We start from the raw sequence: 11,879 nt of genomic DNA on the forward strand, positions 1-11,879 counted from the left end.
AGGTTGTACCAGTTGGGGGAGATTTTAGGAAAGTTCTGCCAGTTGTTCCTCGCAAAACTCAAAGAGAGGCTGTTGCAGCAAGCCTGTAAACTCACATATTTGGCCTTGGCTAGAAAAGTTACACCTTACTGAAAACATCAGAGCAAGAGAGAATCTCCCATATGCATCATTTCTGCTGATTTTGGGCAATGGCCAACTTCAGTCTACTGGAAATGCTTATGTTCAGGTTCCTCCTCACATTGTGAGTTATTATCATGACGGCGCTGATCCTATCAATCACCTAGCTGCTACTGCATTTCTAGAGTTCGAACATGCAGCCTTTTCACCAGATATCTTCACAAAGAGAGCCATTCTCACACCATTAAATGATGCAGTTGATTCCATCAACACAGTTCTTATTAATAAATTCCCAGGAAACACCATTAGATGATAACTGTGCAATTTACCCAACAGAGTTCCTAAATCAGCTAGCCCCTGGTGGTATGACTCCACATGAGCTTGTTCTAAAAATAAACAGTCCCGTAATATTGCTTAGAGACATTGATCCAGCAGATGGCATGTGCAATTGAACGCGACTTATATGCAAGTCTTTCAGAAGGAATGTGATTGTTTGTTCAATAGCCACTGGTCATCGCCAAGGAGAATTTGTATTCATTCATCGTGTTAATCTCTGACCTCCATCATCAACAAAATATCCTATTCAATCTGAGCGAATACAATTCCCTCTAAAACTTAGCTTTGCAATGACCATAAACAAGTCACAAGGCCAAACATTAAGCCAATTGATAATTTACCTCCCACAGCCATGCTTTTCCCATGGCCAGCTATATGTTGCATTATCAAGGGCAAAGAAGTCAGATAAGGTGATTGTAATCACACCACACCTGGCCTGCTGAACACCACACATCACCGGTATTGAAAAACGTTGTAGCGCACGATGTTTTGCAATTAGCTGGCATAACATGATGCATCATTGTAAAGGTATTACTCCCTAACTACTAAATCTGTCAGCTTAATTTTCAATCAAGTATTCTCCATACCGTAACTAATATAATCTTAAACATGTTATAAATGCAGGTGCTTTCCTTATTTATATCTTTGTAATTGAACAAACAAGGTTAATCTTTCTAAATCCTTGTAACACCTTTTGGATTAAGACTACAATTAGATTTTGGTGAAAATGTAATTATTTACATACATTTACTATGTTTATATTATGTATAATGTTACTTATGCAACTTTTGCATGTGCTAATTTCTTCCACTATTCTATTTACTTATGCCATCTTAGGTAACTTGGAAGTAATAACCCAAAAATAGCAAAATCCTAGGTTTTCCAACCTTATTGCCTAAAAAAAAATCTGATTCTGATTATATAAAAAGGTAGATCTTATCTTTTCTTTTTAGGTTACATCTTTACTTTTGCACCTGTATTGCAACAAAACCTCATTCATTCAATTACCCACAGAACAATTGCCCTGATTTAGTTTTCCTGCACACACCTTATTAACTGCTGTCAATACTATGTTACTCTTTATTTTACAAAAAACAATTCAGAATTACTACACAGCAAGTTTCCTGTCATTGTCTTACTTGATACACATCTTTATCTGCTGGACAATACAACACTTTATTTTACAAAAAAAAAAAAAAAAAAAAAAAAAAAAAAAAAAAGTTAAGAATTACTACACAACAAGTTTCCTGCCATTGTCTTACTTGATACACTTCTTTATCTGCTGGACAATAGAATGATTCAAAACATAGTAAAAGACATTGGACATTACAAGGAACCTCATGTTCAATCTAAAAGACTCTTCTGCTATTAAAGATGCTAACAGTTCACAGAGAACATTTACTCCACACTTTTCTCTCTGTCACTTGGGTTCTCTGTTGCTTTGTGCTAGCAATAACTGCTTGCAAATCCACCCTCACAAGGTACATTCATAAATGCTTTTGCTCTTCAATTTAACTTCAGCTTTTTCATTTTTTTTTCTTCTGCTTTCAGCTGAGCAATGGCATGTTGTTCTCTGTATTCAGTTGGCAATAGTTGAACACAGGCACTAGCTCTTGCTTACTTGCTAGGACCATTATCATACAATATTAGCTAAATATCATTTTAACAATTGTATGGCTAATAAGTAGTATTAGTATGGCAATCTGATTTTATTTAGAAATTCATTAAATACTAAATTTGAACAATTTGCATTGCATACCTTTCTATATTTGTATGTAAATTTTGGAAGAACTATCACTATAAATTATACTGAAATGCTAATTAGTATCTTGTACACTTACTCTTGAGACTGCTTTGAAAGCTCTAATATAAATGCTAGACTTATAAAATATGCTCATTTTGGTACACTTACCTGTAGATCTTTGTTTTCCTAAGAATAAAGATTCATTTTATACTAAAGTTGGTTTCTAGGATGCTAATAATTCAAACTTTACATGAATTGCTTAGTTAATGCTCAATATTACCTAGCACAATTAGGTCTGCACTTATTTGAACCACAACACACTGCCTTGTAATGGTTAGAGTTATCTTTATCTTCAAGCTCACATGGAAACCATACCTTTATTCAACCTTATAGAAAATAGCTTAGTTGTGCATATATAGTGGAAAACAAATTACATACAATAGCTTAGTTTTGCATATACAATGAAAAAGAGGGAGCTAATGCTTACCAAAGACAAGGACAATAAATAAATCCACACAACACCAATAGATAACCATTACTACTTAGAAATATAACTTATAGCAATAATAACTACTACTTAGAAAATCCAAATAAAGAGTACAAATTGATAGCATAGCAACAGATAACTACTACTACTCTGAAAATCCAGCTTATAGCTGGTAATACATAAAACTAACAATAATAAGTTGCTATTACTTAAGGACCAACTGATGTATTCATTTTATATAGTATTTTACCCCCGTCCCTTGGTCATAATTAGTAGTGTTTTTGGCTCTTTAGAGCCACTTTTATTACTAATTGGTGTTTTCTAGTGTTTTCGTAGATTTGGTTGACTTTTGCAGGGATTTATGCTTTTGGAGTATTTTCCCGAGATATTTTGGAGCAATCACGAGCACTGGAGAAGCACGACCAGATTTTATAGCCCAGGGCCGGTTGGAGCCATCGAACCGGTGATTAAGGGCTCGGTAGAGGTGATACCGGGGCGTTTGGACCGAGTATTCAAGACCCAAAGAGGAAACCCAGATTGGCCCGAAGAATTGGAGCCCAATCGAAGTCCAAATATTGGCCCAAATGATCCGCCCGGCCAAAAAGGCTGGCGCCCGGAGGCGCGCCCGGCCGGGCGGGAGAAGCGCCCGGTGACGCGCCCGGCCGGGCGCGAGATAGCTATTAAAGATAAAAAGGCGCGCCCGATCGGGCGGTGCCTCGCCCGATCGGGCGCGTGTTTATTTAGGAGACGATTAACGTCGTTTTAATTTGTTTCAGTTTAGGATTTTTGTACGGAGTATAAATACTCCTCCGTAATACGATTTTTGGACATCTACTTCTTCTTCTCTTAATCCTTTCTCCTAGACTTTCTCTCTCTACTTAGTTTTCTCTCTCTTAATCTCTCTCTAAACCTTTGTTCTTATTTCTTTGATTAATTCCAGATTTACTTTGGTGACGATTTCTCTTCCCTTAATCTTAGTTATTTATTTTATTCCTTTGATCATGATTTATTTTATTGCTTTGCTTAGTTTATATTTAATTATGTGTGAGTAGTTTAATTTCTAGGGTTTGTGGGGATCCATAAATAATATGAAGGGGTAAATTATTGTTGTTAATTATCAATGCTAGATTAATTTCCTATTGATTGATTTAATGCTCTGTGACTAGATTAGGCCTATCTTTTATGCATGAGTTTGACAATATTGATTCAAGAATCGAGAGATGAGAATTAATGTTTAGGTCTAGTTTCAATAGGCAAGTTAATTTATAAATGGTTAAGTCAAGATTCGTGAGATGAGATTTAATACCGATAAATTAATTATGTGGTTGTAATAAGTAGCGAGAGCCCTTTACAATCTGGTTAATTGATGCATTGATGATTGACTATTATTGATTGTTGGTATTGCATGATAATTTCTTATTGAATTGTTTTAATGTTTTACAATTGCGGCTTGTAAAAGTATAGCAATATTAAATTGATGAATCGAGCAGATGTTAATTTGATATTAAAGGCTATTTTCAATAAGAACTTAGATCTAGTAAATTGCGAGAGCCAGTTAGGTCTATGTTGGTTAATAAATTGCGAGAGCCTGTTAATCATGTTATTTGTGCAATGTCAATGATTGATTACCCTATTTTGCCCCGGAATATTTTTTATTGGTGAACCTATACCATAGATCCTTTTATATATTATTTTCTCCCTTTTCCTACTCTTTTTAGTTTAGTTTCATATTCAACTTTTAATATTGGTTACTTAAATAATTTAGATTATAATATTTAATTAGGAGTAAAAAGACTTGTTTCCCTGTGGAGATCGACCCTACTTCCCTATCTACTTTAGTTAGTGAATTAGGTAATTATTTTTTATTAGGGGATACGACTTTACCCTGTCAAAATTTGGCGCCATTGCCGGGGAAACGGTTTTATTTTTATTTCTGATTATTTTTGTAGTCTAGATTATTTCCCTTTTTGTCTCAGAGAGCGTTAGTTCTCTGAGACAAATCTCATATTTGCTTCTAGTTTTTGTTTATGCCCAGGTGTTCCAGATCAGGTTACATCCCATTCGATCCTGAGATCGAACGTTCCTTCCATAGACAGAAAAACTTCTACAAGCAAATCCTGGCGGATTCTGGTGATAATCACAATAATCACCGAGATTCTCCAACTGGTTCTAGCAATTCAGAGGCATCATCAGACACAGAATCAGAGATGGCGGTTCCAAAGAAACTTAGTGATTATTCACAACCAAAGCTTACGGATTTCCCACATCTCACTCCCACTCCGGCTCTTGATGGGGTTCAATTTGAAATTAAGCCTCAATTTATAACGATGATAGAGAGGAAGCAATTCAGTGGAGCCAAGGGTGAAGACCCGAATCTTCACATTGCCGACTATTGTCAATATTGCAACACCATAAGGCAAGCCGGGGTCACTCAAGACCAAATCAGGGAGATTCTCTTTCCCTTTTCTTTAACTGGAAAAGCTAAATTGTGGTTTAATGGTCTAAATAGAACTACGCTTGGTATAACTGACTGGGAAACTCTTGTTTTGAATTTTTATAACAAATATTATCCTGCAGAGAGAACAGCAGTACTACGGAGTGCGATTCAGAATTTCGCCCAAGAAGCCGATGAGTCTTTATATGAGGCTTGGGAGAGGTTCAAGGACTTACAAAGAGAATGCCCTCACCACAATTTAGCACAATGGCAGTTAATCCAAGCCTTTTATAACGGCATTGGAAATTCTTCTAGAATAATTTTAGACTCTGCAGCTAGTGGGAGATTTATGAATCTTAATGTTGATGACGCAGGTCAGGTTATTGAAGATATGGCGATACACAATTCCCAATATGGGAATCCAAGAGGATTTGCTAACAAGGGGAAACATAGCGTCGACTCTGTATCCTTTTTGCAAGCTCAACTGACCTCTATTTGTCAAAAATTAGATAATCTGAGCACTGCTAACGTAGCCAATGTTTCTGCGATTAATAATAATTCTAATGAGGCTTTCTGTGAAAATTGTGGTATTGTAGGTCATTGGGAGCAGGATTGCAGGAGTTCCGTGGAGCAAGTTAATGCCTTCCAAGCTTATAGGCAGAATAACCCATACTCCAACACTTACAATCCTGGGTATCGGAATCATCCATACCTTTCCTACCGGAGCACTAATGTTCAAAATCCACCACCACAAGAACCACAGGTGCCACAGCAACAGCAGCAGAAATACTATCATCCCAATGCTAGCCAGAAGAATCAACCACAACAACCCCCCTCATCTTCAGACCCTTCTTTGGGGGAAATTAGAGCAATGTTGGTCAATATGCAAAAGCACATGGAGAGCAGAGATGCGACAATTGATTAAATTCTAGCGCACAACAAAATTGTAGATAATCAAATTGCGCAACTCTCCGCTACTCTACAAACACGCCAACAGGGAGCCCTGCCGGCACAGCCGACTAGGCCTACGGATCAAGCATTTGCGATTACTCTAAGGAGTGGTTCAAACTATGAAGGGCCCTCTATACCCAGAGTTGATGAACCTATTTTATTAAATAATGCTAATCTTGATTCCATTAAACCAAACAATGTAGTTGCTAGCCCTGCAGGGCTAGAAGATAATACTAACACATCTAATCCTACATTGCAGGGTAAAACTCCGGAGAAGGTGGCTACTCCAGACAAAGAGAAAAATGCTCAAAAGCCAATTATCAAACTTCCTTTCCCCAATCGTCAATTGAAGACAAACTTGGATAAGCAGTTTGGTAAGTTCCTGGAGGTGGTTAAGGATTTGAAGGTAACAGTCCCCTTTACTGAATTGATCACACAAATCCCCTCATATGCAAAATTTATGAAAGAAATTTTGACGAGAAAAAGGTCTATTAGTGAGGTAGAGACAGTAGCCTTCACTGCAGAGTGTAGTGCCGTACTTCAAAATAAGTCTCCACCTAAATTGAAAGATCCGGGTAGTTTTTCTATCCCTTGTCATATCGGTAATCTTCTGATCGATAATGCATTATGTGTTTTGGGTGCTAGTGTTAGCGTTATGCCATTATCTGTGTGTTCTAAGTTAAATATGGGTAAATTAAAAGCTACCAATATAACTCTGCAAATGGCCGACCGTTCTTTCAAATACCCCCTAGGTGTTTTAGAGGACGTCCCCGTTAGAGTAGGTAAATTTTATATACCTGTAGACTTTGTTGTTCTTGATATGGCTGAGGATATGCAAACCCCAATTATTCTGGGTAGACCATTCCTTAACACTGCAGGAGCAGTCATAGATGTTAGAAGTGGTAAGCTAACACTATCTGTAGGGGATGATAAAGTGGTTTTTAATCTGAATAATACCCTCAAAAGCTCCATGACTGAGGAGAAATGTTTCAGTGTTAATGTGGTTGTAAATTATTCTAATAAGCCCCAAGCTCTTGAAAAAGATCCCTTGGAGGCGGTATCTTGTGTTGTATCCCTTTCAGATGAGATAGACAAATGGCAGAAGGAAGTCGATACAATAGAAAGAGCATTCTACAATGTTGGTCTTGGTTTCGAGGATGAACAAGTGGAACCGATAAAGCAAGTTGTGCAAATCGAGCCGACGATAAGTGTTCCGCCAGATCGAGTTGCAAGTGTTGAACACAATGACAATTTGAAGCAACATTCGATCGAAGAAGGGTTTTTAGTGCGTAGCATTGAAGATCCCCCTGTCCAAGTCATGGAGGATCCACCAGATAAGGCGACTTGGCGTCCCACAGGACATGTCAGGAAGCCGCATCGCGGCCTAAACATCGCTAGACCGGGTGAGAAACCACCCGGTCAAGCGTTAGGCCAAGGGTCTTAGGAATTGTACTTGGTAAGAAGGTCGTGCGGGACCTAGATAAACCAGCGCTTTGCGGGAGGCAACCCGTATTTTTAATGTTTTTTGGACCAGTTTTTCTTTTCGTTTTCTTAAGTGAGGAGAGATGAGGGAATTTAATGAGTTTTTTTTTTTTAGTATTTGTACAGGTTTGAAGGAAAATAGTTAGACAACTTTTTGAGAACAGAAGGAAATTAGCTATCACCGAATTAGTCTCGGGCCCGACCGGGCGAAGCTCGCCCAATCTGGCGCGAGAACAATGTTTCAAAATAGGAAATTCCGCCCGACCGGGCGAGAGGCGCCCGATCGGGCGCGAATTTTGACGTATACGGACTAATTTGTCCGCCCGATCGGGCAAGCCTCGCCCGACCGGGCGCGAGAAGTGAAGAATTTCTAGGCAAAATTTCGCCCGATCGGGCGCGAGAACAAAATGGAAAATTGTGGCCAGATCGCCCGACCGGGCGAGAAGCGCCCGATCGGGCGCGAGTCCACTTACGCGTCCCTTCTTCTTTCTTTCTTTCTTGTTTCTTTCTTCATTTCTTCTTTCCTCCATTACTTTCTCTCTCTAAAACTCAAATTTTCTCTGACTTCTCTCTAAGATTTCTCCTCCATTACCAATCCAAATTCAATACTTTTTATATATTTGTAATCCTCTATTCATCCTCTTCACTCTCATACAAAAATTTTTCAGTTTTAATTTCAAAAAAAAAATTTCGACCCATTTCTCTGCATGGCTTCAAAGAGAGCAAGATCAATTTTTGGTAGGAGCTCCAGCTCGAGGGAGGAGTACGACCCAGACTTACAACTCCCGTATTGGCCGACGATCCGGATCGTGAGCCGGGAACAGAAAGAACGATTGGAGCATTTGGTCGGTCGTGAGGTAATCCCTTCTCGGTGGTTACACCGCCCTACTTTAGAATCATATGGTTTGTTTGATTATGTTAAACGATTTTTGAATGATATTGGCATGAGAAAATTCGTTGACATGCACTATCCTACATACCGAGAACTTACATGTGAATTTTTGTCCACTTTTCATGTTGTTAGTAGTAGAAATGGACCTAATTTATTTTTCAGGTTAAACAATAGAAATATTAGTTTAACTTTTGTTGAATTTTGTAAAATTTTTGAATTAAATTCTGAATTATCTCACCAGTGGCATGAAGATTATAAAATGGGTGATTTATATTTTGCTTTGACTGGTTTACCTGCCCCCGACCCCCAACATGCTAGTACCAAACCCATTCACCACCCTGTCCCGAAAATCTGGCAAAGGTTTGCGGGATTGTGTTTCTTGGGTAGGGCCGAGCCTCATAACGCTCAAACCAACGAACTAGCTATAATTGGACATTATGTATACGGGTTCGGGAAATTGAACATAGGCAGGTTCATAGTTCATCACCTGAGTCGGCATGCCACAGCCAGCACCACTTCCAAGTCCCCTATCCGTTTAGGTGGCCTTATCACTCGAATAACGGTGAAAAAGGCCGGTTTTGTAGTAGACGGACCCCACCAGCTGACTAACTGTGGACCAGATACCTACATGACTGCTAGGTATTTTGAGGATGTGGGGTGGGTTAGGCCGGATAGCGAGCAGACACCCTTTTGGTGTATTCGGACTGGGAACGAGCAACCTTTGCCTATTTTTCCCCTTCCCAGTCCAGACTTGACCGCCTTTCCCCCAGGGCAACTTTCCTATACCTATGATGCTTTAGTCGCCAACGCTAGGGGACAGGCACCACCACCACCAGTTCCACCACCTCAGTCCCAGCCCGAGGTGGCTTTCTCTCCACCTCGTATGTCTCATTCCGTCTCTCATGTTGACTCTGACCCAGTTTGGGATTTTCAGAGTATAGGTCAGGCCCTAGGACGTATTGAGCATGCACAGACTGACCTTAGGAGGATGGTGGGCTCTATTGACCACAGGTTAGGGTACCTAGAGAGGAACCAGGGTAGAGCTCTCTACCCTATGTACGATGATTATGCTCGTCGGGGCAACATTCCCGACGATGCTATCCACCCTGACTGGTTTCAGCCCCCACCCCAGGGATATGGTAGGGATCCCACTGCCCGTGGTATTTACTCTGACTATTCTTCCTTTTTCGGGTACGGGCAGGACATTCCTTTCGGGGGACCGGCGGGGGGGAGTTTTCACGCTGACTATTTTGGTGGTAGCTCTTCTGGTGCAGGTGGTGCAGGTGGCAGTGGAGGTGCGGGCTTCGGCTCGATGGACGAGGATGATGAGGACTAGCTATGCTGGGCTAGTTCCCGAGCCAATGAGGACATTGTCTGATTCTGGCTTGGGGGAGATTTTGGTTTGGTATTTTTCTTTTTCTCTTTTCTTTTATTTTTGGTGTGTTTTCTTAGGTTAATTTTTTTTTTGTTTTCTAGGTTAGCTTTATTGCTTTATTTATATATAAAAATCCAAAAATACGTTCCAATGAATTATAAATTATGCTTCCCTGTGCCCCTTACTTGAGAAAAATTGTTTTGATTCCTGGTATTTGATGATAAGCATTATGGATTAGTTGATCATGATTTGATGTTTGAGTGCCTTGAAACCTTAACATGCGTCAATTTTGTCCAACTACTTATGAATATAGTGCTTGACTAGTTGATTTGGTTAGGAAATGTGTGATAGTTCCATTTTTCCTGGTATGTCAATGAATTTGAGTATTGGTTTGCTACTATTAGTAATATTTATATGATTCATTATTATGCACATTGTGGAGGACGAAGGCATTTGTTCTTTTAGGTAACCTTCAGATATTGTAGATACATTTGTTCCCTTCTTGCTACCCATGTTGTTGCCTTGACTTTTTATTGTTTATTAGCCACATTACAAGCCTATTTTTCCCCATTGGTTACTAGTCCCAAGCTTGGCTTGGGGGAGCTATTAGTGAGTGAGGTGAGGGAGTTTGTAGTGTGCTATTTATTTGCACAATTTGGGTGGGATTTTGAGAAGTAGTTTTGTTGATTGTTCATGTTTATTTTTGATGAGTTTGAGAGTTATATTTTCTTGGAAAAAATAAAGCATGATATTATGAAAAAAAAAGAGAAGTTCAAAGAAAAAAAATGTGAAAAAATAAGCGAACTTCAAAAGAAAAAAATGTTCAAATGTTCTTGTTGGAGGTTTGTAAACAATAATTTTGATACCTCAATGGAAAAATTTCAAGTTTGGAAAATAAAGTTTGTTTATTCACTCTATTACTCCATTATTATATCTTATGAGTGAAATTGTAAGAGTTGGGTTTATTTATTATGATTGGAGTATATTTGGTTGATGTTAGAGTTGGTTATGTAGGAGATGTACGATCATCATTTATTTTGATCATGGGCTTTATTAGGATTTGCTCCCTTAAGCATAGCTTTACTCTCACTTGTTCCCAAATGATTCCTACCCTTTACCCTAGCCTTACATTACAAGCTTTAAAGACCTTCTGACCTTTGTGCATAGAATTGTATGAATGTGAAAGTGTTGCTTATCAATGCAAGTTATGATTTGGCATATTTCGAGTCGACTAGTAGGATTGAGCGTTCATTGTTTTTATACACACGAGAGTGTGAGTTGGGAGGGCATTGTTCACATTAGAGGGGTGGTAGGAGAGCGATCGAGTACATCTTTTACTCGCCACAAAAATGAGAGTCGAGTGTGTGAGCACTAGTCTTGAATTCTATATGCTCTTGTGGTTTGCTCTATTTGACAATGGTTAGGGAAGAAAGGTAATTGGATGGATTTGATTGGTTGACTCTGAAGCGTGTTTATTTGATTTACCCTGGATCGTTTGTGCTTGATTTTTTTTACCTTTAGGGGTGAAGCATATTTATTGATTCATTGATGAGATCTTTGCTTAGGGACAAGCAAAGGTTTGGCTTGGGGGAGTTTGATGTATTCATTTTATATAGTATTTTACCCCCGTCCCTTGGTCATAATTAGTAGTGTTTTTGGCTCTTTAGAGCCACTTTTATTACTAATTGGTGTTTTCTAGTGTTTTCGTAGATTTGGTTGACTTTTGCAGGGATTTATGCTTTTGGAGTATTTTCCCGAGATATTTTGGAGCAATCACGAGCACTGGAGAAGCACGACCAGATTTTATAGCCCAGGGCCGGTTGGAGCCATCGAACCGGTGATTAAGGGCTCGGTAGAGGTGATACCGGGGCGTTTGGACCGAGTATTCAAGACCCAAAGAGGAAACCCAGATTGGCCCGAAGAATTGGAGCCCAATCGAAGTCCAAATATTGGCCCAAATGATCCGCCCGGCCAAAAAGGCTGGCGCCCGGAGGCGCGCCCGGCCGGGCGGGAGAAGCGCCCGGTGACGCGCCCGGCCGGGCGCGAGATAGCTATTAAAGA

At 39.4% G+C, this 11,879-nt stretch overlaps 1 non-coding gene across 1 annotated transcript; it reads right to left on the reverse strand.

Moving 5' to 3' along the window:
* Positions 1–5,272: 5,272 nt before the first annotated feature.
* Positions 5,273–5,379, reverse strand: LOC145637501 (small nucleolar RNA R71). Its single transcript, XR_014114277.1, has one exon. It is a non-coding gene; the product is annotated as a small nucleolar RNA R71 (small nucleolar RNA).
* Between the last annotated feature and the right edge of the window lie 6,500 nt (positions 5,380–11,879).

Source organism: Chenopodium album, chromosome 6 (genome assembly GCF_948465745.1).
Source record: "Chenopodium album chromosome 6, dcCheAlbu1.1, whole genome shotgun sequence".
In the NCBI taxonomy this organism is placed as follows: domain Eukaryota; kingdom Viridiplantae; phylum Streptophyta; class Magnoliopsida; order Caryophyllales; family Amaranthaceae; genus Chenopodium; species Chenopodium album.